The sequence below is a fragment of the Hordeum vulgare genome, chromosome 4H (genome assembly GCF_904849725.1).
Source record: "Hordeum vulgare subsp. vulgare chromosome 4H, MorexV3_pseudomolecules_assembly, whole genome shotgun sequence".
NCBI classification, from domain to species: Eukaryota; Viridiplantae; Streptophyta; class Magnoliopsida; order Poales; family Poaceae; genus Hordeum; species Hordeum vulgare.
In genome coordinates this window covers 598,505,536-598,520,723 of record NC_058521.1, presented here as the reverse complement: position 1 = coordinate 598,520,723, position 15,188 = coordinate 598,505,536, and positions in this window count along the sequence as shown.

Genomic DNA, 15,188 nt, shown 5'->3' with positions numbered 1-15,188 from the left:
TACTACGAGAGCCGGTTAAGTACACATCAATAACATGTATATCAAATATACCTGATTTTTCTTTGCCCGCCTTCTTATCTGCCAGATACTTGGGGCAATTGCGCTTCCAGTGACCCATACCCTTGCAATAGAAGCACTCTGTTTCAGGCTTAGGTCCAGCCTTGGGTTTCTTCGGCGGATTGGCAACAGGCTTGCCGCTCTTCTTCGAATTGCCCTTCTTGCCTTTGCCGTTTCTCTTGAAACTAGTGGTCTTGCTGACCATCAACACTTGATGCTCTTTACGGAGTTCAGACTCCGCGACTTTCAGCATCGCAAACAACTCGCCGGGAGACTTGTTCATCCCTTGCATGTTGTAGTTCAACACAAAGCCTTTATAGCTTGGCGGCAGTGATTGAAGGATTCTGTCAGTGATAGCTTCTTGCGGGAGTTCAATCCCCAGCTCAGCTAGACGGTTTGAGTACCCAGACATTTTGAGCACATGTTCACTGACAAACGAGTTTTCCTCCATCTTGCAGGCATAGAATTTATCGGAGGTCTCATACCTCTCGATCCGGGCGTTCTTCTGAAAGATAAACTCCAACTCCTGGAACATCTCAAATGCTCCATGACGCTCAAAGTGACGTTGAAGTCCCGGTTCTAAGCCATACAAGACTGCACATTGAACTATTGAGTAGTCCTCCTTACGTGCTAACCAAGCGTTCTTAACATCCTGATCAGCCGTAGCGGGTGGTTCATCTCCTAGCGCAGCATTAAGGACATAATCCTTCTTCCCAGCTTGTAAGATTAGCTTAAGATTACGAGCCCAGTCTACAAAGTTGCTTCCATCATCTTTCAACTTAGCTTTCTCTAGGAACGTATTAAAATTCAGGATGACTGTCGCGTGAGCCATGATCTACAACACAAATATATTCAAAGTGGACTTGGACTATGTTCAAGATAATTAGAGTTCAACTTAATCAAATTATATGCTAAACTCCCACTCAAAAAGTACATCTCTCCAGTCATTTGAGTGGTTCATGATCCACTTACACTATCCCAAGTCCGATCATCACGTGAGTTGAGTATAGTTTCAGTGGTAAGCATCCCTATGCTAATCATATCAACTATATGATTCATGATCGACCTTTCGGTCTCATGTGTTCCGAGGCCATGTCTGCACATGCTAGGCTCGTCAAGCTTAACCCGAGTGTTCCGAATGCGCAACTGTTTTGCACCCGTTGTATGTGAACGTTGAGTCTGTCACACCCGATCATCACGTGGTGTCTCGAAACGACGAACTGTAGCAACGGTGCACAGTCGGGGAGAATACAATTTCGTCTTGAAATTTTAGTGAGAGATCACCTCATAATGCTACCGTCGTTCTAAGCAAAATAAGGTGCGTAAAAGGATTAACATCACATGCAATTCATAAGTGACATGATATGGCCATCATCACGTGCTTCTTGATCTCCATCACCAAAGCACCGGCACGATCTTCTTGTCACTGGCGCCACACCATGATCATCCATCAACGTGTTGCCATCGGGGTTGTCGTGCTACTTATGCTATTACTACTAAAGCTACATCCTAGCAAAATAGTAAACGCATCTGCAAGCACAAACGTTAGTATAAAGACAACCCTATGGCTCCTGCCGGTTGCCGTACCATCGACGTGTAAGTCGATATTTCTATTACAACATGATCATCTCATACATCCAATATATCACATCACATCGTTGGCCATATCACATCACAATCATACCCTGCAAAAACAAGTTAGACGTCCTCTAATTTTGTTGTTGCATGTTTTACGTGGTGACCAAGGGTATCTAGTAGGATCGCATCTTACTTACGCAAACACCACAACGGAGATATATGAGTTGCTATTTAACCCCATCCAAGGACCTCCTCGGTCAAATCCGATTCAACTAAAGTTGGAGAAACCGTCACTTGCCAGTCATCTTTGAGCAAAGGGGGTTACTCGTAACGATGAAACCAGTCTCTCGTAAGCGTACGAGTAATGTCGGTCCAAGCCGCTTCAATCCAACAATGCCGCGGAATCAAGAAAAGACTAAGGAGGGCAGCAAAACGCACATCACCGCCCACAAAAACTTTTGTGTTCTACTCGAGAAGACATCTACGCACGAACCTAGCTCATGATGCCACTGTTGGGGAACGTCGCATGGGAAACAAAAAATTTCCTACGCGCACGAAGACCTATCATGGTGATGTCCATCTACGAGAGGGGATGAGTGATCTACGTACCCTTGTAGACCGTACAACAGAAGCGTTTAGAGAACGCGGTTGATGTAGTGGAACGTCCTCACGTCCCTCGATCCGCCCCGCAAACAATCCCGCGATTAGTCCCACGATCTAGTACAGAACGGACGGCACCTCCGCGTTCAGCACACGTACAGCTCGACGATGATCTCGGCCTTCTTGATCCAGCAAGAGAGACGGAGAGGTAGAAGAGTTCTCCGGCAGCGTGACGGCGCTCCGGAGGTTGGTGATGACCTTGTCTCAGCAGGGCTCCGCCCGAGCTCCGCAGAAACGCGATCTAGAGGGAAAACCGTGGAGGTATGTGGTCGGGCTGCCGTGGAAAAGTCGTCTCAAATCAGCCCTAAAACCTCCGTATATATAGGTGGGAGGGAGGGGGGCCTTGCCTTGGAATCCAAGTACCCTCAAGGGGTCGGCCGAGCCAAGGGGGAGGACTCTCCCCCCCCCAAACCGAGTTGGACTAGGTTTGGTGGGAGGGAGTCCCCATCCCTTCCCACCTCCTCCCTCTTTTTTTTTCTTTTCCTTTGATTTATTATCCTTGGCGCCTAGGCCCCTTTTGGGCTGTCCCACCAGCCCACTAAGGGCTGGTGCGCCACCCTCATGGCCTATGGGCTTCCCCGTGGTGGGTTGCCCCCCCCCCCCGGTGAACTCCCGGAACCCATTCGTCATTCCCGGTACATTCCCGGTAACTCCGAAAACCTTCCGGTAATCAAATGAGGTCATCCTATATATCAATCTTCGTTTCCGGACCATTCTGGAAACCCTCGTGACATCCGTGATCTCATACGGGACTCCAAACAACATTCGGTAACCAACCATATAACTCAAATACGCATAAAACAACGTCGAACCTTAAGTGTGCAGACCCTGCGGGTTCGAGAACTATGTAGACATGACCCGAGAGACTCCTCGGTCAATATCCAACAGTGGGACCTGGATGCCCATATTGGATCCTACATATTCTACGAAGATCTTATCGTTTGAACCTCAGTGCCAAGGATTCGTATAATCCCGTATGTCATTCCCTTTGTCCTTCGGTATGTTACTTGCCTGAGATTCGATCGTCAGTATCCGCATACCTATTTCAATCTCGTTTACCGGCAAGTCTCTTTACTCGTTCCGTAATACAAGATCCCGCAACTTACACTAAGTCACATTGCTTGCAAGGCTTGTGTGTGATGTTGTATTACCGAGTGGGCCCCGAGATACCTCTCCGTCACACGGAGTGACAAATCCCAGTCTTGATCCATACTAACTCAACTAACACCTTCGGAGATACCTATAGAGCATCTTTATAGTCACCCAGTTACGTTGCGACGTTTGATACACACAAAGCATTCCTCCGGTGTCAGTGAGTTATATGATCTCATGCTCATAGGAATAAATACTTGACACGCAGAAAACAGTAGCAACAAAATGACACGATCAACATGCTACGTCTATTAGTTTGGGTCTAGTCCATCACGTGATTCTCCCAATGACGTGATCCAGTTATCAAGCAACAACACCTTGTTCATAATCAGAAGACACTGACTATCATCGATCAACTGGCCAGCCAACTAGAGGCATGCTAGGGACGGTGTTTTGTCTATGTATCCACACATGTAAATGAGTCTTCATTCAATACAATTATAGCATGGATAATAAACTATTATCTTGATACAGGAATTATAATAATAACCATATTTATTATTGCCTCTAGGGCATAATTCCAACACTATCTTTAGGAGTAGTTTTACTTTCCGCTTGAACTTCCGCCATTGCCGTGTTCTTGAAGCTCCTTGTGCACAGACGTTATCTGCTCTGAATCGATTTGCACGAGTGTCGATAGGATAGCTAATGTTCTGAATACTTTTACCGATCCGCTGTACTCGTGAATCTTTGAAAATAATGTTTTCACCAAGCGATGGGCATCATCTGATAATAAATTGTCGCGACCAGTCATTTTCTCTAGGTTTTTGCGTTTGTCTCGTAGATCCATTCCTTGTTCAGAACGTAACCCTTGGGAATAGCCCCACTTCCATAAGTCGTCATAGTGACCCAACTCGGCCCTTAGATCTGGCGGGTCAAAACCCTTCCTTAATCAAAGTACTTGGCGGGTTTAAATGCACCGATTTCATCCCATACAGTAGGTGTCCAAGGCATGTAATATCATACTTTACTTATTTGTAGCATGGGTGACGTCTTCAAGAGTGACTGGCTTCCTACCAAGGTCGACGACTCCATATTAGCCGATTATGTGAAAACGGGCAGTTTGGATCCTCAGGACGTTATTGGCTGGCGCACCGGGTTCGGAGAAGATCTCCCTAACCCCAAAGAAGGGGAGATAATTGTCTTTGTTGAAAACCTGGAGCGAGGTTTTAAGCCGCCCGGATCAAAGTTTCTTAGGGACGCCTTAACTTTCATGAACGTCCGTCTCCGGGATCTGGGACCCAATTCCATAAGTAATTTGTGCCAATTCCAAGTTCTCTGTGAGGCTTATTTGCGGATCGAGCCTTCTGTCCCCTTATTCTGGCACTTCTTCCATCTGAATCGCCAAACAGAATTCCATAACGGCCCCAGCTTGGAACTTGGTGGTGTCAATGTCCAGCGCCGCAGGGATAGCCCATTTCCTTCACTCACCATGCCTAGCCATCCCAAAGGCTGGGGCGAGTCTTGGTTTTACAGTCAAGAGACGTCTGCTGCTGGTGAGAACAAGCTTCTAGGTTATAGGCCAACTCGCCTTCCGACCAACTTCAAGCTTCCAGACAAGCTTACCGAGGAGGAAGAATCGGAATCATCCCAATACAATCTGAATTAAGATCTTTGACGAACAACGGTCTTACCGGGGTCGACCTAATCCGCTGTTGGGTTGAATGCCGTATCCTCCCTCTGAGCCGCCGGGATGGTCTGATGTGTGATTTTGATGGCACCCTGGATCATCCTCAATGCTATTTCCGCACAGCTTTACCGGAAAAGGATATTGTGACCATTATCAAAAAGCTGACTGGTGAGCCTGCGGGAAAATGCGGCCAAATCGGCCTTAAGCCTTTCTGCAAAATTAACCCGGCGCCCAAGGTAAACAAACCTAACCCGCCTTTAGTCTTTATTCTTTATGCTTCATTTGTATTGTGGTTTCGTAATATAAGCCATTTCAGAAAGGCGATAAGTTCTGGTCCAGGCGGCCCAAAAAGCAAGCCGTGAAAAATGTCAAGCCGTCCTCAAAGAAATCCAAGGGTAAGGGCAAATCTGCTGCAGCCGAACCATCCGAAGTTGACGAATCGCAAGTCGGTGATGCACTTTCGGAGATAAAAATTCGTTCTCTTTTCACTCGCCACCTATTACTGTTAGCCTTTGTATTTATATCTCTCCCTTCCCTTGAAATAGAATGAAGATAACGAAAGCCAAGAGAACTCTCTTGAGGTAATTTCTGTTTCCTCCGATTCATCTCCTTCCCCACCTAAGCCGGCCAGGCGAATTTGTGGGAAAGTTCCCTTCTCACATCCAAATGCTTATTTGGACCCAAATTTCCTACTGAAGAAAGCATAGCACGCCTCAAACCGGAAAACACGAAGTCACTCTGGCGATCTGGTATCTGGCATACCAGCAACGAACAAAAGAAAGCCAAGCGAGGTACTTTTATGAGTAACCATTATTCATGCTTCTTTGGATCACATTTGTAACCCGCCTGTATTATTGACGTATAATTCTTGCAGAACTCTCCTCCCACTTCCGGCGACTCAGTGATGTCAACACTTCCACCAATGATTCGAGTTTCGGGGTAAGTCTTTTGATAACCTTGCCTCGACTTTTGAGAATAACGATCTTTTCAATTCCTTAACATGCTTATTCCCTTTTGTCAGGGCACAAGCCAAGAAGAGGAAAACCAGTGGATCAACTCCTGATGCAACTTCAGAACCCACGAAAGAATCAACTCCGACTCAAGACAATCCGGATCAGACTGAGCGTGCGATTCAAGTGGATCTTCCTGAGTCGTCGAAGGAAACAATGGATGCCTCTAAGTCGCCGAACCCATTGATGACAACAGAAGACCCAGATGTTGTAGTTATTACTGGCTCTCGCTTTTCTAAGCCGGCGGCAACAGTTTTGTCCAAACATGTAGCATCCTCCTCTCAGGCCATTCCCGAGTCTGGGCTCTCCAAGGCGAAACTTTCCGACTATGCAAATTTGGAGTTTAAGGAACTCTGCTCTGGCTTTGCAAGTCGCCTGGAGGTGAGCTATGAGATGGAGAAAAACCTGCTGAAGATGTTAAACAACAAACATGAGGTCAATTTTGTTATACTTATATTATCCCATTAACACCCAAGGGCCGGGCCATCAGTAAAAAGATGAGCCGGGTCTTTGAAAATTTAGAAAAACCTTCGCAACCAGTAACCCCCAAGGGTCGGGTCATCAGTAAAAAGATGAGTCGGGTCTTGAAAATTTAGAAAAAACTTCGCGACCAGTAACCCCCAAGGGTCGGGTCATCAGTAAAAAGATGAGCCGGGTCTCGATGTTTGTATAATTTCACCTGAAAAAATTATACATTAGCCCCCAAGTGTCAGGGATATTGCTTTATAGTAATTCTGAGACTTGCCCTTATTTTAAACTTTCAATAGGAAAACCTTGCTCAGACCGAATCGGCGCTGGGCAATTTAAGGAAAAACTTAGCTGGACAACAAGACGCCCGAGCTAAGTCGGAGGAAAAATGTCAATTGGCCTTGGCCAAACTGGTAAAACTCAAGGCCGAGTTGAAAGAAGCTCAGGCTGAACAAAATGCCGCCTTGAAGAGGGCAGAGAAAGCTGAAGCTAGGCTGACCACTGTACAACAGGAATTGTCCGGCTTAAAGCGTCATATCTCCAACATGACGCAAGCCGTCTTTGGTAAGCTTTACTTAAACCTTTGATCTCCTTCTCTCTTTTTTGTTTTACTTATGATAAGTCCCTAATCATCATGATTCAGGTCCAAGAGCCGCCAACCTTCAAGAAGACTGTGTATTGATGCTGAAGGCGATTTACACGCTGACAGAGCAATTATACACAGGCAGTGTCTTGACAGTTAAAGCTGTGATGGGTGCCAAAGAACCTATCACTTCCATCAAGAAGATGCTTGGCTGCTTATCCACACTTCCCCCTCAGATTGGCGAGTTAACTCGGTCAGCCGCCCGGAGAGGTATTCTGACTGCCCTGAGTCGCTGTTTGGCATATGCCCCAGAAATCAACGTAGAAGAAGTAGCCGCAGGCTTTCCTCAGCTCAAGGACGATGGGTCTGAATTTGTTGAAGAGGACTATCAGCGACTCGTCAAGGACTCTCGGCTGGCTACGACTCAACTTGCCGCAAGCCTTGACTTAACAAAATACCAGGTGGCTTATGATAGCAGAAACAAGAAGGTCAGACCGCCAACCTTCGTGACGACCAGTCTAACTCCTCGGCGACCCAAGAATCCTTTCCACTTGGAAGCAGACCTGGCATCAATTCTGACTGATGAAGATGACTTTGCTGCTTTGGCCAAGTGCAATTGGGTATTGGGCGACTTGCAAATCGAAGTCGGCCAGAGCTCACATCAGGATGATCCCGAGGCGCCAGCAAAGTAAATTTTATTGAGTTTGGCATGAGAGCCATGTAATAGGTCCCTTTTCCATAAGTCAGTACTATTTTTGATGATACCTCTTGCAAGAACCTTTATATCGCCCTTAAGGCGATTTGAAATATTTGACCCGCCTTTTATAAGAGTCTTTTATAGCGCTTAATTAGCCATGGATGAAACAATTCTTATCACCCTCCTGTCTTAAGCCTTGAGAATAGCATATGTGAAAACAAACAAACTATAGATATTTTCAACAAGCATCGGAAAGAAAAAGCTTAAAACCTTCAGGGCTATGCCACAACGAAAAATAGCAGCAGTAATTTCGTCGGCTCATAAGGTCGCGACAGGGGGGAGGCTAGTCAAAAAGCTCGTGACCCCACCCTAAATGCAGGTTTCGTCGGCTCATAAGGTCGCGACAGGGGGAGGCGAGTCAGAAAGCTCGTGACCCCACCCTAAATGCAGGTTTCGTCGACTCATTAGGTCGCGACAGGGGGAGGCGAGTCAAAAAACTCGTGCACCCACCCTAAATGCAGGTTTCGTCGGCTCATAAGGTCGTGACAGGGGGAGGCGAGTCAGAAAGCTCGTGCACCCACCCAAAATGCAGGTTTCGTCGGCTCATAAGGTCGCGACAGGGGGAGGCGAGTCAGAAAGCTCGTGCACCCACCCAAAATGCAGGTTTCGTCGGCTCATAAGGTCGCGACAGGGGGAGGCGAGTCAGAAAGCTCGTGCACCCACCCTAAATGCAGGTTTCGTCGGCTCATAAGGTTGCGACAGGGGAGGCGAGTCAGAAAGCTCGTGCACCCACCCTAAATGCAGGTTTCGTCGGCTCATAAGGTCGCGACAGGGGGAGGCGAGTCAGAAAGCTCGTGCACCCACCCTAAATGCAGGTTTCGTCGGCTCATAAGGTCGCGACAGGGGGAGGCGAGTCAGAAAGCTCGTGCACCCACCCTAAATGCAGGTTTCGTCGACTCATAAGGTCGCGACAGGGGGAGGCGAGTCAGAAAGCTCGTGCACGCACCCTAAATGCAGATTCTCTCGACTCATACGGTCCCAACAGGATGACACAATTTGCTTTTTAATGGAGAAGCCCCCAAGTCAGGGAATATTTTATTACTTCATAATGAAACTGAAAAACTTACAAAGTGTAAAGCTTAAGAGCTTAAGTGTAGTAAGGCCGCAAATGGGCAATATTCCAGGGGCGAGTTGACTCAGCCTCCGTGGTCGGTCGATTAGGCCGAAGATCCACCAAATAGTAAGAGCCATTGCGGAGGTTCTTGCTGACGACGAACGGCCCTTCCCAAGGGGGTCACAACTTGTGCATGCCTGCTCGATCTTGTATTAGACGAAGCACTAAGTCGCCTTCCTGAAAGGTCCGACTCTTAACCCGGCGACTATGATAACGCCGCAGATCTTGCTGGTAGATAGCCGAACGGGCCGCAGCCAGGTCACGCGCCTCCTCCGAGGCATCCAAAGAATCTTGACGCGCGAGCTCATTATCTTGCTCCACATATGCGGCGACTCTAAGGGAGTCATGCCTTATGTCCGTAGGAAGAATAGCCTCTGCTCCATAGACCAAAAAGAAAGGGGTGAATCCCGTGGACCGGTTCGGGGTGGTCCGAATACTCCACAGTACCGAAGGTAACTCTTCAACCCAACACCCTGGAGTCCTTTCCAGGGGAACCATGAGTCGGGGCTTGATCCCTCGCAAGACCTCCTGATTCGCCCATTCTGCTTGCCCGTTAGATTGCGGGTGAGCGACCACAGAAATATCAAGTCGGATATGTTCTCGACGACAAAAATCCTGCATCGCCCCTTGGGACAAGTTAGTACCATTATCAGTAATAATACTCTGCGGATATCCAAACCGGAAAATCAGCTTCTTCAAAAATTTGACCGCTGTCTCCACATCGCAAGCTCCAACAGGTTCCGCCTCAACCCACTTGGTGAATTTATCAACCGCCACCAATAGATGGGTCTTCTTGTTGGAGAACATTTTAAAGGGACCAACCATGTCCAGCCCCCAGACTGCAAAAGGCCAAGTAATGGGAATCATTCTCAATTCTTGAGCCGGCACATGAGCCTGCCTCCCATAACGTTGGCACCCTTCGCACCGACGAACTATGTCTTCTGCATCTGCATGAGCCGTCAGCCAAAAGAAACCATGACGAAAAGCCTTTGATACCAAAGAACGTGACCCGGCGTGATGTCCACAGTCTCCGGAATGAATGTCATTTAGGATCGGGCATCCTTCTTCGGGGGAAACACATCGCTGAAAAACCCCAGAAGCGCTCTGTTTATACAACTCGCCATTAATGATGCCCATGGATTAGCTGCGCCGAACGATCTGGCGAGCCAAAACTTCGTCGGTGGGTAACTCGCCGCGAGTGAGATAAGCCAGATAAGGGAGAACCCAATCCGGAATGACATGGAGAGCTGCCACGAGCTGAGACTCGGGATCTGGTATCGCCAATTCCTCCTCTGAGGGTAAAACCACGGATGGTTTATGCAAGATATCCAGAAAAACATTAGGGGGAACCGGTTTTCTCTGTGAGCCGAGTCGCGAGAGGGCATCAGCTGCCTCGTTGAGGCGCCGGTCAATATGGTCCACCTGATAGCCATGAAAATAACCCTCCACGTCAGACACAGCTCGTCTGTAAGCCGCCATCATGGGATCCCGAGAGGCCCAGGTACCCGAAACTTGTTGCGCCACCAAATCGGAGTCGCCAAAACACCTGACTCGTGTTAGGTTCATCTCTTTTGTGAGTCGCAAGCCATGAAGCAAAGCTTCATATTCCGCCGCATTATTAGTGCAGGGAAACATGAGTCGGAGAACGTAACAGAACTTATCTCCTTGAGGGGATACTAACACCACACCAACCCCCGAGCCTTCCAGCTGCCTAGATCCATCAAAGTAAATAGTCCAGTAGGTAAGGTCAGGCCGGTCTTCCGGAGCCTGTAGCTCGGTCCAGTCGTTAACGAAATCAACTAGTGCTTGGGATTTGATAGCTGTGCGGGGAGTATATTGTATGTGATGAGACCCAAGCTCTATCGCCCATTTGGCGATTTGCCCTGTTGCCTCCCGATTCTGGATAATGTTACCAAGGGGAGCAGAACTAACCACTGTGATCGGGTGCTCGTGGAAGTAATGCTTAAGTTTTCGACTCGCCATAAATACCCCATATACCAGTTTTTGCCAATGCGGGTATCGCTGTTTGGAAAGAGTTAACACCTCGCTGATAAAATATACTGGGCGTTGGACTGGGTATTCCTTCCCTTCTTCCTTTCTTTCCGCGACCACGGCCACACTTACTGCCTTGGAATTCGCCGCGATATACAGAAGCATAGGCTCCTTTTCAGTCGGGGCTACCAGGACTGGCGGGTTAACCAATTGGCGTTTCAGGGCCTCAAGCGCCTCGTCTGCCTCATTTGTCCACACGAATCGATCGGACTTCCTCAATAATTGATAAAGAGGAATCGCCTTTTCCCCTAGGCGACTCACAAAACGACTTAAAGCCGCAATGCGACCTGCGAGCCGTTGAACTTGATTAACATTCGCCGGCTTTCCGAGAGAGGTAACCGCTTCGATCTTGTCCGGTTTAGCCTCCATGCCGCGCTCCTATACCAAGAAACCCAGCAATTTTCCTGCAGGTACACCAAAAACGCACTTGGTAGGATTTAACTTCATCTGATATACCCGTAAATTATTAAAAGTCTCCTTAAGGTCTTCCAATAGTGTCTCCCCCTGGCGGGTCTTGATCACAATATCGTCGACATAGGCATGGACGTTGCGACCAATTTGGTTACGAAGACAATTCTGGATACAGCGTTGATAAGTCGCCCCCGCGCTTTTGAGTCCGAAAGGCATGGACACTTAGCAAAAGGCCCCGAAGGGGGTTATGAAGGCCGTCTTCTCCTAATCTTCCACGGCCATCTTGATCTAGTGATATCCTGAATAGGCGTCCAGAAAACACAATCGTTCGCATCTCGCCACCGAGTCAATGATTTGGTCGATGCGGGGAAGAGCGAAGGGATCTTTGGGACAAGCTCTGTTGAGGTCTGTATAGTCAATGCACATACGGAAAGTGCCATTCTTCTTGAGTACCAACACCGGGTTAGCCAGCCATTTGGGGTGAAAAACTTCCACGATGAATCCGGCGGCTAAAAGGCGGGCGACTTCTTCTCCAATCGCCTTGCGTCGTTCCTCGTTGAATCTGCGAAGGTACTGCTGGACAGGTTTGCATTTTGGGTCAACGTTAAGATGGTGCTCAGCGAATTCTCTCGGTACACCAGGCATGTCAGAAGGTTTCCATGCGAAGATGTCCCGATTCTCACGGATGAATTCGATGAGCGCGCTTTCCTATTTGGGGTCCAGACCCGTCCCAATGGTGAACTGCTTGGATGAATCGCCAGGCACGAAATCGATTGTCTTAGTGTCATCCGTTGGCTTGAACTTGAGGGGCGACTCAGAATCTGTAGTTGGCTTCTTGAGTGGTGACATGTCCGCCGGGTCAACATTGGCCCGATGGTGCTTGAGCTCTTCCGCCGCACAGGCGACTTCCGCATAAGCCGCGTCCCCTTCTTCACATTCCTTTGCGATCCTTCTATCTCCATCAACTGTGATGGGTCCTTTGGGACCAGGCATTTTGAGCTTGAGGTAAACATAACACGGGCGAGCCATGAAGCGGGCGTAAGCCGGTCTCCCGAACAGCGCATGGTAGGGGCTTTTCAGTTTGACCACCTCGAAGATTAGAGACTCCGACCTGTAATTCTGCGTAGTTCCAAATGCCACTGTAAGCCTGACCCGGCCAATGGGATAAGCCGACTTGCCCGGGACAATTCCGTGGAAAACCGTGGTTGAAGGCATCAAGTCTTTCTCCAATAGATTCATCCTCTGGAAGGTGTCGAAGTATAGGATATTGATGCTGCTGCCACCATCCATTAATACCTTTGACAGGGTGTAACCCCCCACTTGAGGGGCCACGACCAACGCCAGATCGCCTGGGTTATCTACTCTTGGCGGGTGATCCTCTCTGCTCCATGTTATGGTCTGCTCAGACCAATGGAGATATCTGGGGATCGCTGGCTCAAATACAATGTACGCCCGGTGATTTACCTTTTTATCTCGCCTGCAAGCATTTGTAGTGAAGACGTGGTACTGCCCATTACTTAGCTGTTTGGGGTTGCTACGGAAGCCCCCATTATCATCCTGGTCCTGCGGAGCCCCCTGTGGGGGCGGCTGCTGGAAAGCTCCCGGCGGGTTGTACCGCCGCTGGTGATGCACAGGGTACTGGCCGCCGCCTGGCTGCGGGCCTCCCTCAGCCCCCTGTTCGGGAAAGCCGCCGAAGGGGTTCTGTCTTTGGTTGGATGCGGCGAGTTGGTCCTGGTGCCGATCTGGACCTTCGTTTTGGCTCTTCTTGATTGCCTCCGCCCGAAATTCTCGCATTACGAAACAGTTTTCCCAAGAATGACTCGCCGGGCCGTCAGCCGTGGCGTGGTGCGGGCAAGGGCCCTTGAGTAGCTCTTCATAGTTACGCGGTCTTTTTCCACTGAAACCTCGATTCTTCTTTTTGCCGTCATTAGCATTGGTGTTGGCGACCAAGTCCGAGGGCTCCTCCTGCGGTCTACGCTTGCCATTGGTCCCCTGATTGTGACGGTTGCGACCCTGGAAACGGGTATGATTTTTGGATGACTTGCCCTTTTTCGGCGAGTTAACCTTACCATCCTCGCCGGGATCCTTAGTATCATCGACCTCGACATATCTAGTGAGGGTGTCCATCAGTTCGCCCATGTCTTGGACCTTCCGTTTGAGTCGCCCCAACTTCTGCACTAAGGGCTCGTAATGACAATTGTGCTCGAGGATAAGCACAGCTTGAGCCGCCGTAATACCGTGTCACGAATGAATAATTTCTGCAACCCGCCGTGACCAATGGTGGGCCGACTCATCCGGGCGCTGAACACAGTGTTGTAGGTCGACAATCGTCATCGGACGTTTGTAGGTTCCCCGGAAGTTTTTGATGAATCGCTCTTTTAACTCGGCCCAGGACTGGATGGAATTGGGGGGCAAGTTTTTCAACCAAGTGCGTGCCGACCCCTCGAGCATCATCGTGAAGTATCTGGCACAAACCGCCTCGTTTACGTCGAGCATGTCCATGGCAATCTCATAACCCTCGATCCATGATGTTGGTTCGAGATCTGGTGTATAATTAGGCACTTTCCTTGGTTTTTGAAAATCCTTGGGCATCCTTTCGTTTCGAAGGGCCGGGGATAAGCATGGTACCCCAACTCGCCCTCCGCCCCCGACGAGGGGGGCTGGGGCGTCTTGGATGTTTGGGAGATCTCGGCCCGGCGGGTTCCGTTCGGGCGGGTTGTCCTACGGGAAGTGTCGCGGGCCACTGTTTACGGCAGGCTGGTCGTCCGGCCTGCTCCTGGTATAACTTGCCTGAGGGGTGGAGTGCAACCTCTCGAGGCTATGCGAGAACTGGGCGTTTTGAACCACCGCCGTCTTCAGCATCTCGATGGCCTTCCTTGCTTCTATCTCAGCTGGGTTGTTGCCGTGAATCGGAAGAGACTCCAGGTGATGAGTTGCGGCAAGCACGTTATCCACCGGGTTGGAGAAGTGGCCTTGAGGTATCCGGAAACGAGGAATTTGATCCTGAATTGGCTAAGCCGGCGGGTTAGGTCGGCGGCCCGGCCCTCCTGCCGGGGCAGCTCCCATCCCGGGGGTTCGTGGAGTGTCGAACAGACGGGTCGGATTGAGGTCATGGGGCAGGCGACCCTGGTGTCTCCGCTGATGGACGGCGTCGAACGCGCGCTGCTGTCTCTCGAGCCGCCAGTTGTCAGTGTTTGAGCGCATTCTTTCGGCAGCAATTTGGGCTTGTCGAGTCTCGATCCTGGCGGACTCCATCTCAGCATCCTGGTGGGCCTTTGCTACCGCCTCTCTGAGCTTTGCTAACATTGCGTTTATCTCCTCTTGGTTCTCTGGTGTGAGGGGAGTCGCCATTAGTCTCGTGATTTCCGCCGCCAAATTTACCAGGACTGCGGCTGGACTTCTCGACGTCTCGCCGGTCCCATCGCCTCCAGTAAGGTTTTGTGTGGGCTGAGTCGCCCCAGCCATGTAGATGGCGATCTGGCGGCGTGTTCTGTCAAGGACCTCCGGATCCATGGCCAGCGACAAGCCTCGGAGACCATCCCCATGAAGAGACCGGATGGAATCTGAGTCGCCCATGGACGATTGATCATCTCAGTTGACCGGGGTAATTTCCTGAGTCACCAAGTGCTCTGGCTCCTCCAATCCCTGCGTGAACCCCACAAAGACCGGGCGAGTTAAATTCTGTGTTATGACTGGGCGGACGTACCTGGCCGGCT